The sequence below is a fragment of the Varroa destructor genome, unplaced genomic scaffold (genome assembly GCF_002443255.2).
Source record: "Varroa destructor unplaced genomic scaffold, Vdes_3.0 BEIS01000002.1, whole genome shotgun sequence".
NCBI classification, from domain to species: domain Eukaryota; kingdom Metazoa; phylum Arthropoda; class Arachnida; order Mesostigmata; family Varroidae; genus Varroa; species Varroa destructor.
In genome coordinates, this window is record NW_019211455.1 from 24,413,215 (window position 1) to 24,424,373 (window position 11,159).

General features: G+C 39.1%; 1 protein-coding gene and 1 long non-coding RNA gene across 7 annotated transcripts in view; one reads left to right on the forward strand and one right to left on the reverse strand.

Annotated features, from left to right (window-relative positions):
• Positions 1 to 7,381, forward strand: part of LOC111244240 (uncharacterized) — an 8,657-nt gene extending 1,276 nt beyond the window's left edge. Inside the window, exons 3-8 of one of the 4 annotated variants that reach the window (XR_015320960.1) lie at positions 219 to 536; positions 1,910 to 2,211; positions 5,302 to 5,411; positions 6,345 to 6,565; positions 6,733 to 6,791; positions 7,085 to 7,381. This is a non-coding gene — a long non-coding RNA (uncharacterized LOC111244240). The remainder of the gene's footprint in view (positions 1 to 218; positions 537 to 1,909; positions 2,212 to 5,301; positions 5,412 to 6,344; positions 6,566 to 6,732; positions 6,792 to 7,084) is intronic. The other 3 variants (XR_002670807.2, XR_015320961.1, XR_002670808.2) reach the window with 3 other exon arrangements.
• The window catches only part of LOC147757562 (uncharacterized), a 25,327-nt gene continuing 20,585 nt past the window's right edge, over positions 6,418 to 11,159 (reverse strand). For 2 of the 3 annotated variants that reach the window (XR_015320959.1, XR_015320958.1), the window contains 2 exons: positions 6,728 to 6,864; positions 6,418 to 6,532 (listed from right to left, as the gene is read on the reverse strand). The gene's annotated coding sequence lies outside the window, so the exon portion shown is untranslated. Of the gene's footprint in view, positions 6,533 to 6,727; positions 6,865 to 8,370; positions 10,248 to 11,159 lie in introns of those variants that run through there. The other variant, XR_015320957.1, reaches the window with a different exon arrangement.

Genomic DNA, 11,159 nt, shown 5'->3' on the forward strand with positions numbered 1-11,159 from the left:
TAAATTTAAACGTTACGAAGGCTTAGAGTTCCTGAAACTCTAAGCCTTCGTAACGTTTCGGAAACAGACCGGGTTTATAATCGTAATGGAACGAGTAATAATAATAATAATCGAAACCTATGGTTTCAAATATATATGTTTTGACTTAATTAAATACGTATAACGTATTTATTATAAAAATTTCAACTTTTGGATACGTCTACTGAAACTATGTTTAGGTTGGCGTCTTGCCTGAAGGAATCTTATGCTGAGGTGATCTGCATGCTACATGTAAGGATCAATTTCCGATTCGTCGAAAAAAAGGTGCCGGGTTAGATGCGCATGAGGTATTTTTGGAAAGATAAAGCTGTTTCGTCAGATTCAGTTGGACGAACCTGCTTACAAAGGTCATTCTGATAATGATAACGCAGTTACAAGATAAAGGAGCGCATTTGTTTTTCCCAGACCAAGCAAAGGGCTTCGAAATTTATCCATATGTACAGTTATGGACCACTATCATGGACGAGTGAGAATCAGCAAGCTAGCAAACCCAACAGGTATATTGCATGCAGGCTGTATCGGTTGCTGACTATATCAGCTCGCGTATCTAGGAAGAAAGCCTAGGAAGTAATAAACCACACCATGTTTCCATCGCTATTTAGGTTAACGTAAATCTCTCGTTATTTGGAAGCTAAAAAGTTACAAAGCTACTTTTTGAAGGCTCATACGCAAATTACATTTCTAAAATGGTATTTACTAAATCGATTCTTTTAACATTGACGTGTTTTATGTACGTACACAAGAGAACTACAGCTACGTTTTCTGCTGGAGTAATTTATTAAGTACCTGAGCTTTCAGTATCAACTACAAGCGCAGACTTTACGTTTTTTGAGCGCGCGTATCGTTACATTCGCTTTGCTAAGATGTCGCGTTGACTCTGCAGTACCATAGGCGCAGCTGCTTCCTATTTCAGTGTTATGGCTGGAAAGGTCTCAGTCTGCACCGTGCATTTCAAAATTACTTTAATTTGAACGGGCATTTTTTGATCATGTATTTTACAAGCCTACACACAGTTCGGAAAAATTGACGTACTCCAAGTAAGGAATATATATATATGTACAGTGAAAACAAAGCATAAGATAATACTCGCAGTCACTCAAGAAGCGGAGAATCCTAGCTAGCATCGCATAACGTCTTATGAGTTTTGGAACATGCTACGTTCAGGTGAGTACATTCAAACGTATGTATGTAAAACTATATGAGGCACGCACTTGCGTCCATAAAGGAAAAAACGGCCGGTAAATGTATCGTAACCATCTTTCGCCGAGTGTGACGGAGGCATTGAAAGAATCGGGCACAACCCTGGCTAATCCTTAGTTTCCGGGAAATTAGAGTAGTTTTGAGGCCGTAGTACCTTGAACGTCGTGTTAAACGGAGTCGAGTGTTCCAAGGTGCAACGTGTCAAGGAGGAAACGTTTAATTTCGTACACTCGAACGGTAAAATTGGAAACAGCGAATTTGAGAAGTCTGCCTCCCGACTTGTTTCCTGAAACTACTATCGTCAAGGGAACCGTCTGGGAAATCAGCAGGAAGAGCAAGCGCAGAGGGAGTGGCGAATGTCTTGGAAAACATCAGTAGCAGCTGTAGTAGTAACACTGTAGAAAATTTTCAAAAGGTTGTGGCCAATGAAATCGCTTTTCAGACGCAGCGGCACCCAGGACAACTAGAATTCCAATTTTGTCGCCAATAGGTGACATTCGTATTAGCCTTATAATTTCTCTTAGGCGTGGTCTTATTATACGGATTTTAAGGAAAAAAGTAAATTTGTTACTGAACAGTAATGCTTTTAGATTGGATCCCGGCGGGACTTTATCCCGTAGAAGACTTTTTGTTGTACTTAGATTAGTGATTTGTAATATTGTTGACCAAGGTCCTGGATATCGTCCGAGTGGTCCTCCAGCGTCATGATACGGTAAGCGAAGGCTGAATATTGGATACAATCTCATCGTCTCAATGCTCGTGTTGCGTTCACGGGAAGGAAATCTCAGGAAAGTATGTCTTGAAGCGGTAGCTCGAGTCGGCATCGGTTTAAAGTGACGGCGCAACGGCCACAAGATGAACCAGTTTTAAATAAAAACTGGTTCCTTAATAGAACTTCAGATCGTCGTTTACAGAATAAATAAGCACTACGCGGAAACGGTACAAATACGGTGCAAGTGACCAAATTGTAAGGTTAGTGTTTCTTGTAAAACGCTTAGCATAACAACATGGATACGCACAGACTCGCATAGCAGAAAAGGCTCTCGTTATGATCCTGTAATTCTTATTGTTAAATTATTTACTAATGTTGATATGTGTTGTTAGTTCTAAATTGGAACATAAGCCCTTCATTCAGGCTTCGAAGACAGATGACCCGTGGCAAAAAAGTGTATTTTCGGCAGCTGTTATATTTCGGTTTTTGCCGAAGTAAAGGGGTCTTCGAGGTAGCCCGAAATATTATGTCGTGTATAGCAAGAGTTTTATAACTAAGAAGAAGATAGCGAATAGCGAATGAATTGACTACAAATATGAACCACATACACTAAATAGCTGCCAGGCTCTTTGAATATACAGAATGTTATTAAAAACTAAGTCTAAATGCACCAGAGACCAAATGAGGTGCACAAAAACAGGATTAGTGCCGTTGTTAAATACAAAAGACTTCCTTACTTATGATATAAGCTAATACATTACCTAAGGTATATATACCAAATACTGAGACTAACATTTTCCAATTTTCCTTTTATAAAAAATAATATATTTGATGCTGTATGAAATTTTCGGAAAAACAGACATTCGTCTTTATGTTCGTTCAACTTCACAAAATAGTTATGATCATGTGATTTTGTATATATATATATATATATATATATAAATTTCAAAGCAATCCTTTCTACAGTTTACGATGGATTGCTTCCGGTTTTAGGAATTTAATATCGTTGCAGTAGTTCGCCCGGTAATAGTAGGAGATCGCTATTCCATCTAACTCGGCGGATAGCTTTAGGCAAGAGATCTCACGGTTAAATAGGCTCAGTTTATGGAACAAGTAGAAGACCACCTTGTTATCATTAACTATCGACTTCGTCAACTTAACATCTTCGTCAGATGTTAAGATGACAGTTGATGATGTTAGATTCGTCAGAACTATTTACTAAAGCCATGAAATGAAACTCGATCTTTTGGTAAGATTTTGCCCTTGTACCTCGGTTGCTTTTGTTGCAAGGTTCGGTATATATTGGTATAAAATGTTTCCGCTTTCATGTATAAACATGTGTTTATCATGTGCATAGAGAAACGTTTGCTCCTTCAAATGTCAGCCTCGACCCTCAATTTCACATTAGCAAAATGCATGTTAGTAATGACATGCTGTCTGATAAAGCAAAAATCGATTAACTACTAAGAAGCCCATGCGGCCACACGTAGACCGTAACATGATAAATGACGTATCGTAAGCAAGGTAAGCACCTGTAAAAGTTACTCATCCTCTATTTGGCAGCGTGGTTATTAATTGTCAAGGTAAGCAGGTTCTGGACATGTGTATCGGTTGCTTCATTGCTTTTACTAATGAACGTGGACTAGCATAAGAAAAACCTGAAATGCAAACACAAAGCACATTATCGCCAAGCTTTAACAATAGAGCTGGTTATGGAAAAACCTTGTTATACGCCGATACATTCTGTTCCCTAGCACTCGATGCCGCCCTCGAAAACATACCTCCTAAGAACAGCAACACCAACAACAACAACAACGATTGGTGAAATAAGAAGCGCCTTGGCCTTGTTTAAAGCTGTTGCTAACTGTACCTTGGCTGTTTCATGTCGGCGAAGGGAGAGAAATTCCCTTCGGACAGAAGTTCTCGTTAAAAAGCTACCGCGTTTCAGCCTTCTTGTTCTCCCATCCAGCCCCTGCGTTAGTTTCTTGAGCAATGGAAAAACCGCTCGCTCTGCGTCTTCGCTCGACTGCAGCAGGCGGTTCCCATCGCCTCCTCTGACCCCCCGCCCGTAGTCATACGCCGATCGGCCATGCCCTGGCACACTGGCCCCGTTGCGGCATCGCTGCCAGCGCTACCCACAGCTCTTGTTGCTACTAAGAGTGTTGCTTGTACTCGCATTTGCACTTTTACTTTTTTGTTGCAGTAAGACGCACGGGACTCTGGAGATCCTAGAAGTTCACAAGTGTAACATGTCTCTTAGCAATTTTCCAAGGCAGCAGGATCGTCTTTACAAACGTACGTAGGAAGGAACAGTGCGATACTGCACAGCTACTTGCACCGGTAGGATACAACAACAGGAGAACTGGTAGTATCAGCTGGCGTAATTGCGCTGATAGTCATTGTAGTCTTAGCAGTTGTTTCAAGAGAGCAAGATTACGGGGATCAAAGCAGACAGAAAATTTTGGAGAGCGAGTTTCCCAGCCAGCGCTGTTTTTACGGCCAGAGGAGAGGAGCCAGGCGTAAACTGCAGAGAACTACTAGAGACCGCATCCAGTTGCATCTTTGTTTGCTGTCGATCGTATTGTCGACAGAAGGCAACTGGATCGCGTACTGTTCCTGCCATTATTATGATCACTATTATTATTATTATCTTCATAGGTCTCGTCGTGACCATTTTTTCTCTGTTGCCTGCAGTCGATGTAGTCGGCAGACTCTTGCTCATTTCTCATTGCTCTTTCCCACTGTTACTCCCGCACAATAGAACGATGTCCTTTCTGTGCGACGGATTACACTATGTCAGTGTTGGAAGCAGCCATTTCCCTTCGTAAACAGTTTATCGATCGATGGTCCCGATTGGGCTGGCACCCATTGAAGAAGCTGTTGTTACATTGCCAGCGGAAAGATAGATAGATAGGTAAATATATAATGAATTGAATCCCTCAGTAGCAAAAGGAAGAGAAAGCTAACAGAAACCCAATTCAACAATGCAGACACGTCACTTAGAAAATACAAATTGTGCGAGACAACAATGAGCTTTCAATGAATTGTTGTAGTTTAATAATCTATACATGAACTGCTCAATAAACGAATATTAATAGGTTTTATTATGTAACAATGATATAATAGGAGTTGCAAAAGCAATTGCCTAATATGAACGTGTATGTAGTCTAAGACACGATACACTGGTGTTTGAGGAATAAAAGTTCTTAACAAATAATAAGTGTACTTATGTTAAAACCTAATCAGATACACCCAAAGATAATTAGAAAGACTTCTTTGAATATGTACACATAGATAATTAAGAGCGTATGACATATTTCGGTATCTAAATTGCTGCCTCTTTTAATTAGATAGCGGCTAGCACACGCAGCCCTCCAGCAGATACACACGGTACTAAAAATAAGAGGAAATATCAATTTTCTGCTATGACGCTGCCTATTCGCTTCGGCCTACCGATTCGGTAAGCAGAATCTTGTATGTTTATTGATATTTGTTATATAAATTATTGAATAGCACATTATGTATATAATTTTTATAAGTTGTTCACTTTTGGAGCCGGCTCGCGTGTTAATTTGTTTGTTCGTTTGAGCCAAAAGCAGGAAAGTTCGCGACGTAACTTACCTCTTGCCATATCGATAGTCTGCCGAAATCAAAATCCAGACATCGTATCTGAACTTATAATGTATGCTCTAAAAAGTTAATATAATATTGCTTGCCGTCATTCAAAGAGGGAATTATTGAATCCCTTTTATGGTATAATCTCACGATGTATACGGCGTTTTGCTTTCCATTCAACATGTCGCACATGGTCCGAATACTAAAAATATTTATTTATATAGATGTCAATATACAACCGTCCACCGAATTTCTTATCAAACATCCAAAATTAATGTTAAATACGGAGTAATTACGTCTTCTCTATGACAAACGTTTGCAAAACTGTTTTCGTTGAAACTTGCTTTGAGTCGACCTATCGGTCCGCTCCTCAGGCATGCTGTTTGTTTCTTGTGCTTCCCATGATTATGAAGGCAAGCACCTCCTATATGGGTAGTGATCGTAACTTCTACATTTAAAAACGTACCCTTTTCTATTAAGATCAGGTATATGAGCTTAGAAGAGGTCTAGTCATGTGCAAGTGGGTGGTCCAATATATGATACATATAGCGGTGAGCAGTTGAACTTCGTTTTTAATTAAAACTACTTTAAAAGAAATTCAGGTGATCACTGTTGTACCAATCGTATGTATGTAACCATTGGTTTTCACATGACTTCACTGAATTCTAAGCTTATAGACTTGATCTCTATAAAAAAAAAAAAGTCCCGTGATTGTGCAGTGGTATAGTGCGAAGCAAGTCGATAGGCTGAATCAAAGGATCGCGTCATTTATAAATAGTATTCTAGGTGACACGTGAACGGAGCTCACCAACTCTTCTAGAACCAAGCCAATATGTATTCAATTGCCTTTTCGGCTGTCATATGGACGTATTTTCAAACAGGTCAAATAGATCTCTCACTACCATGATTATCACCTCCCATGAGGCTAAGAAGATCGATCGACCGAACGTAACATCACCTTGGCTCCTGTTGACGTTGTAAACAGATGTTGAAATACAGGCAAGTAAATGATCCGTTTCCGATCGAAATTTAACTGACTTTAAATGTGAGTTTCTTGTTTCCTACGGTAGAATCTATCCAGTTGCATGATTTCTATCCTAATTTTTTGAGAAGCCTGAACTTAATTTTCGCAAGTTAGAAAAAAAATAATACTGTATTTACCATAGGCAACGTCAAAAATCCATTTAAACATGTTTGAGACATCTGTACGACGTATTTTCTCGAGGTAAGTTAACTTGATGCGCCGCTGTTCGTATATGACATGTCGCTCCAAGAAACGGAATTATGTGTAATCATCACTACGTTCCGGATTCCCAATGGTCATATGAAAGAAAGAAATCAATTAGAATATGACAAAATTATATCTTATTTGATTTTCTCCTGCAAAAATGAACGCTGTTTATTAAAAAAATCGATATGTAACCTATAACAATAAGTGGTCTTCTTCCAAAGGCACTATCGCCTAGGTCCACAGTATTTAACAGCATAACTGACTCAATATATTGTATTTAATTCTAGGTCAAACAATTTAACGTATTCGCGTTAAGGCGAATACGTTAGATTGTTAAAACTTCTGTGCAGCGGCACTCTGCATCAGGACGTAGCGATCCTCTGATGATGATGAAGCAAACTGATAAAGAGAAACTTTACGCAGTTACAATGAGAATCATGTAAACGTTGTAGTGTTTGGCCAAAGACATAAATCATATTTCAGAGTTATCGTAAGGTTTCGATATATGAGAAAAAAAATTTATTCATGAGTATATGTTTCTTATTTATTGATTCCGTAATAAGGATTAATAAAAAATGAATATAGGCAAATAAAAGCTCGTATTTTCTATATGAAAACGAGCCGCTCTTAGCATCGTCACATGAAATGTGCAATAAATTATTCTGAGAAGACAAACGGCATTGAAAACTTGAAGCACTACCCTCTGCAGTCTGTCAAAAGTCTAGCCGATTTACGTACGGTATGTGAACTAAGTGCTATACGTAAGTTAATTGTTTAACCTCAAAATTTCATGTGGTTTAGACCTTTAAAATGGCATTTTTTTTAGAAACCCAGAATTAGTACCCGCTGTTCGCATATGCCAGTCAGGGTGAACATGCTGCGCTTTCTGTATGCTATGGGTACATCTCTGTTACAAGATCTGATACAAGAAAGCGGTTATCATCATTGAAGAAATTACTGTTCCGTTGATCTAAGGTTCCAAGCCTCGTATTATGCTAGTATGATGGTGTGAAGATAGTTTAAGGCCGTTTGTCGGGAATTCGGTCTAGTAAAACTTTCTCTCTTAACTTAATTACACCACATTGTTAAGCTGACTCTATCATTCAAGTACAGCAGATAGATACTTAGACTATCGTTTTTGTAAAATTAAGTTTGCCACGGGCTGAATCGTAGTAATTCTATTAACGTAGATATCTAAGTCTAAAAACAATTTGAATGTTTAGAGGTTACAGACGAGTGTTATCAAGAAGCGGAGCCTATACATTTTGGGAACAGTGTTGGGTTATATGGACCTACTTTAAAGATAAAGTACACCTAGTCTCGCATCTGAAAATCTGGTGCACACATCTTGTATCCAATCTTAACAACATTAGACGTCTTTTTTTTATGTATTTTCTTCCTCTTTTCCCTAAAATAGTATCAATACCTATAAAATAATCGCGATTAATATAATATCTCTGTTAAAATAACAAATCCGAGGAGGAATAAACCCCATCTATTTAAACCTTTACTTTTCGGATGTTGTTTTGAAGATTACATGAGGCTACAATGAAACGCATGTAGAGGTGCACTTTGTACGGAAACAACGGGAGAGTGAAGTAAATATTAGAGAAGGTGGTTCTATAGCCATCTGCAACATTGCAGATGGAGATCTAAAACAGCTGGCAATGAAAACTACAAAACTACAAAAAAAAATGGAAACAAACGGAAAGCGCAAATATAGCCGATTTAACTCAACGCGTAGTTCTAGCCTTGCGAAGATGTGTTATAGCATTACAACGATTCTGGCTAAAAATTCAACAGAGAAACAATGCAACAGTTGCTGAAGCATTTACAGTCAGCCTGGTTTATCATCCTGCTTCTCCTCCACAAATTCTGCCGTTTCAATATAGTTACAGCGGTTTCGGTATCGATGGATGCTCTAGGTCTGACGCAGCAAACCGATATGCTAAATAGGATCACGGCAAAGACTCCCAATCTTCCAAGGAACCCTTTTCGGCGCTCCTTCAACATTCTTCGCTCTCGCTTTCCTTGATCTGCTTAACTCTGTCAATTCTTTTGTCGATTATGAAGTGACCGCCGATGTGAAGGCCCAATACTTCTGGCGCTAACTCAGTACGGAACGCCGCTAGCCAGTATGATAGCGCTCTTTGGGCTCTTCAAGCAACTCGTACAGGACTAGCTGTTTGCCGTTTTCTAGGTACAAAATAAACGCCGCATCCTGATGCTGTCGTTCAGGCAGCAGACGTTTATGTCAACAAGTTTAGAGTTGGAAATGGTTGCCTCCCTGCTTGGTGTCGTGGGTAAATTTTTCAAGCAAAAAATAGACTCGTCCTTCCGTCTCGCGACGCAATGCAAGACTGTTCAGTGGATCGTTTGAAGAGTTCGTCGTCGGGGTTTGTGCGTCTGTATGTATATGTGAGGAAAAAGCGTTCTTAGGCTTCGGTATCCGGAAATGACTCGGTATCTTCATCCAACGGTGATGGAACGCAACGAGGGACGGTTTCAAAGCGAGAACATTTTATGGTGACTAACTAGAAATATTGTACTGTGAAGCTGGGAATGTGCACCTGCTTAAAAGAACGGATTCGTGTAAAAATGTGCATTAGCTTTCCCGGTAGATGCTCGTTATACGATTTTCGGATCATATTTTACCGAGATTTGCAGAGTTCTTTGAAGCTTTGTTCTGAACCAGTTCATTAGAGATCATTTCGCGTCACTTATCAAAGTGGTATTAGCTATTTTCAAATTAGATGCTTGAGTTTTAGTAGATTTGCGAAAAAAAGGGTTTGAAATGCAATCGTCTCTAGACCACAAACCTTCGACAGAATATTGATGTTTTTGGTAGTTAACAGGTGAGAATAACGAAATGATAAGGAAGACGAAAAATGATTTGTTGGTATCTTCGTATAGTGAGTTCTTTTATTGTGCCTTCTGCGCCTGTAGTCTTGTCTGATTATATGGGCAACTATGTTCCCATCACGACAGCGCTAGAAGGATAATAACAAATTCATTTTATTAACGTTACGTTTACTGGTCGCTGTGTAATGTTCAGTCGCTTATAGTTTTACCGCAGCGTACTTGTGTTCTGTGTTTCGGTTTACGCTAGCCGGTGGTGCGTAGGGGAAAGTAGGACGCTTTAGAAACGTCTGCATTTGGTTCTCTAGCTGTGAAGCAAATGTGATTTTTTCACTGCTAAATTAACCGCCTCGTTCCTTTGTGCGAGGTGCGACAGCAATGCCAAATGAACAGCATATTCTCCTATGTCGTAATTTGTGTACGTCGTTCAACATTGAAGACACAGCATGCAGAGCTTGACCTAGCAGCAACCGTTCGTAGTCTTGGCATCCAAACGAGTCCCCATCTTGTCTTCCAAGCGTTCGCTCACCTCTTTCGTTGCCTCTTAGCTGTACTTCACCGTTTCTGTATGATGGTGTCGGCAGAGAACTTCTGAAAATGGGAAGAGGATACCTCGAGGAGGAAGTCAATAACAATAATAGTCGCTAGTGACGAAGGATATGTATGGTAGCAACGCGGCCCTGAGCTATTTAACAATGGACGTTCTCGGGAGACTCTGCAAGTTTACGTTGCCATCGAAAAAGAGCTTTCGGGCCAATTCCAACAATTGACAACAGAGTATTGGCTACAAATGGCCACTGGAAATACAAGATAAGCAAACGATGTGAAAATACGCAAAGAGCACTGTATTTAGAAACTAACACAACCTATAGCGCTATACGCAGTCATAATACCATTTAGCAAATTATTATACAATCCGACAAAGATAGCCTACAGGATGGTCGTCTACTCAGTTACTGTTGAAAATAGTAGAGAATAAGTTACGGTAAGCTTTCATAGATTAATAACTTGGCAAAAATTGAGCTATGAGCAGTGATAGGCAATATAGTCCTGTCCTTCTTATATATATATATATATATTTGGGGTAGGTTGGCCTACATGGGCTGAAATTTTGTTGAGGCAAAAACAACCAGTGTTACGAAAAAAAAGATCAGTATACATATATATATATATATATATATATATATATATATATATATATATATATATATATATATATTTTTTTTTTTTTTTTTTTTTTTGGATATAATAATCTTATTATATTTTTGTTCTCAAGAACATATCAGATGGGGAAACTCACATTGTTGTGGTGGGATTATGTGGGCCGTTAATGATTACATGTGAAGAGGCCAGTCATGGGAAAATGTCTTTTTACTTAGATAGGTCTTTGATTACGGTTAGAGAAATCGATGTGTTATAATTTTCTATGGTCAAGTTGGACAGGTCGAATGTTCAATAGGTTTACCATGATTCCACATAAAGCCCTGTTGTGCTTGTTAAATG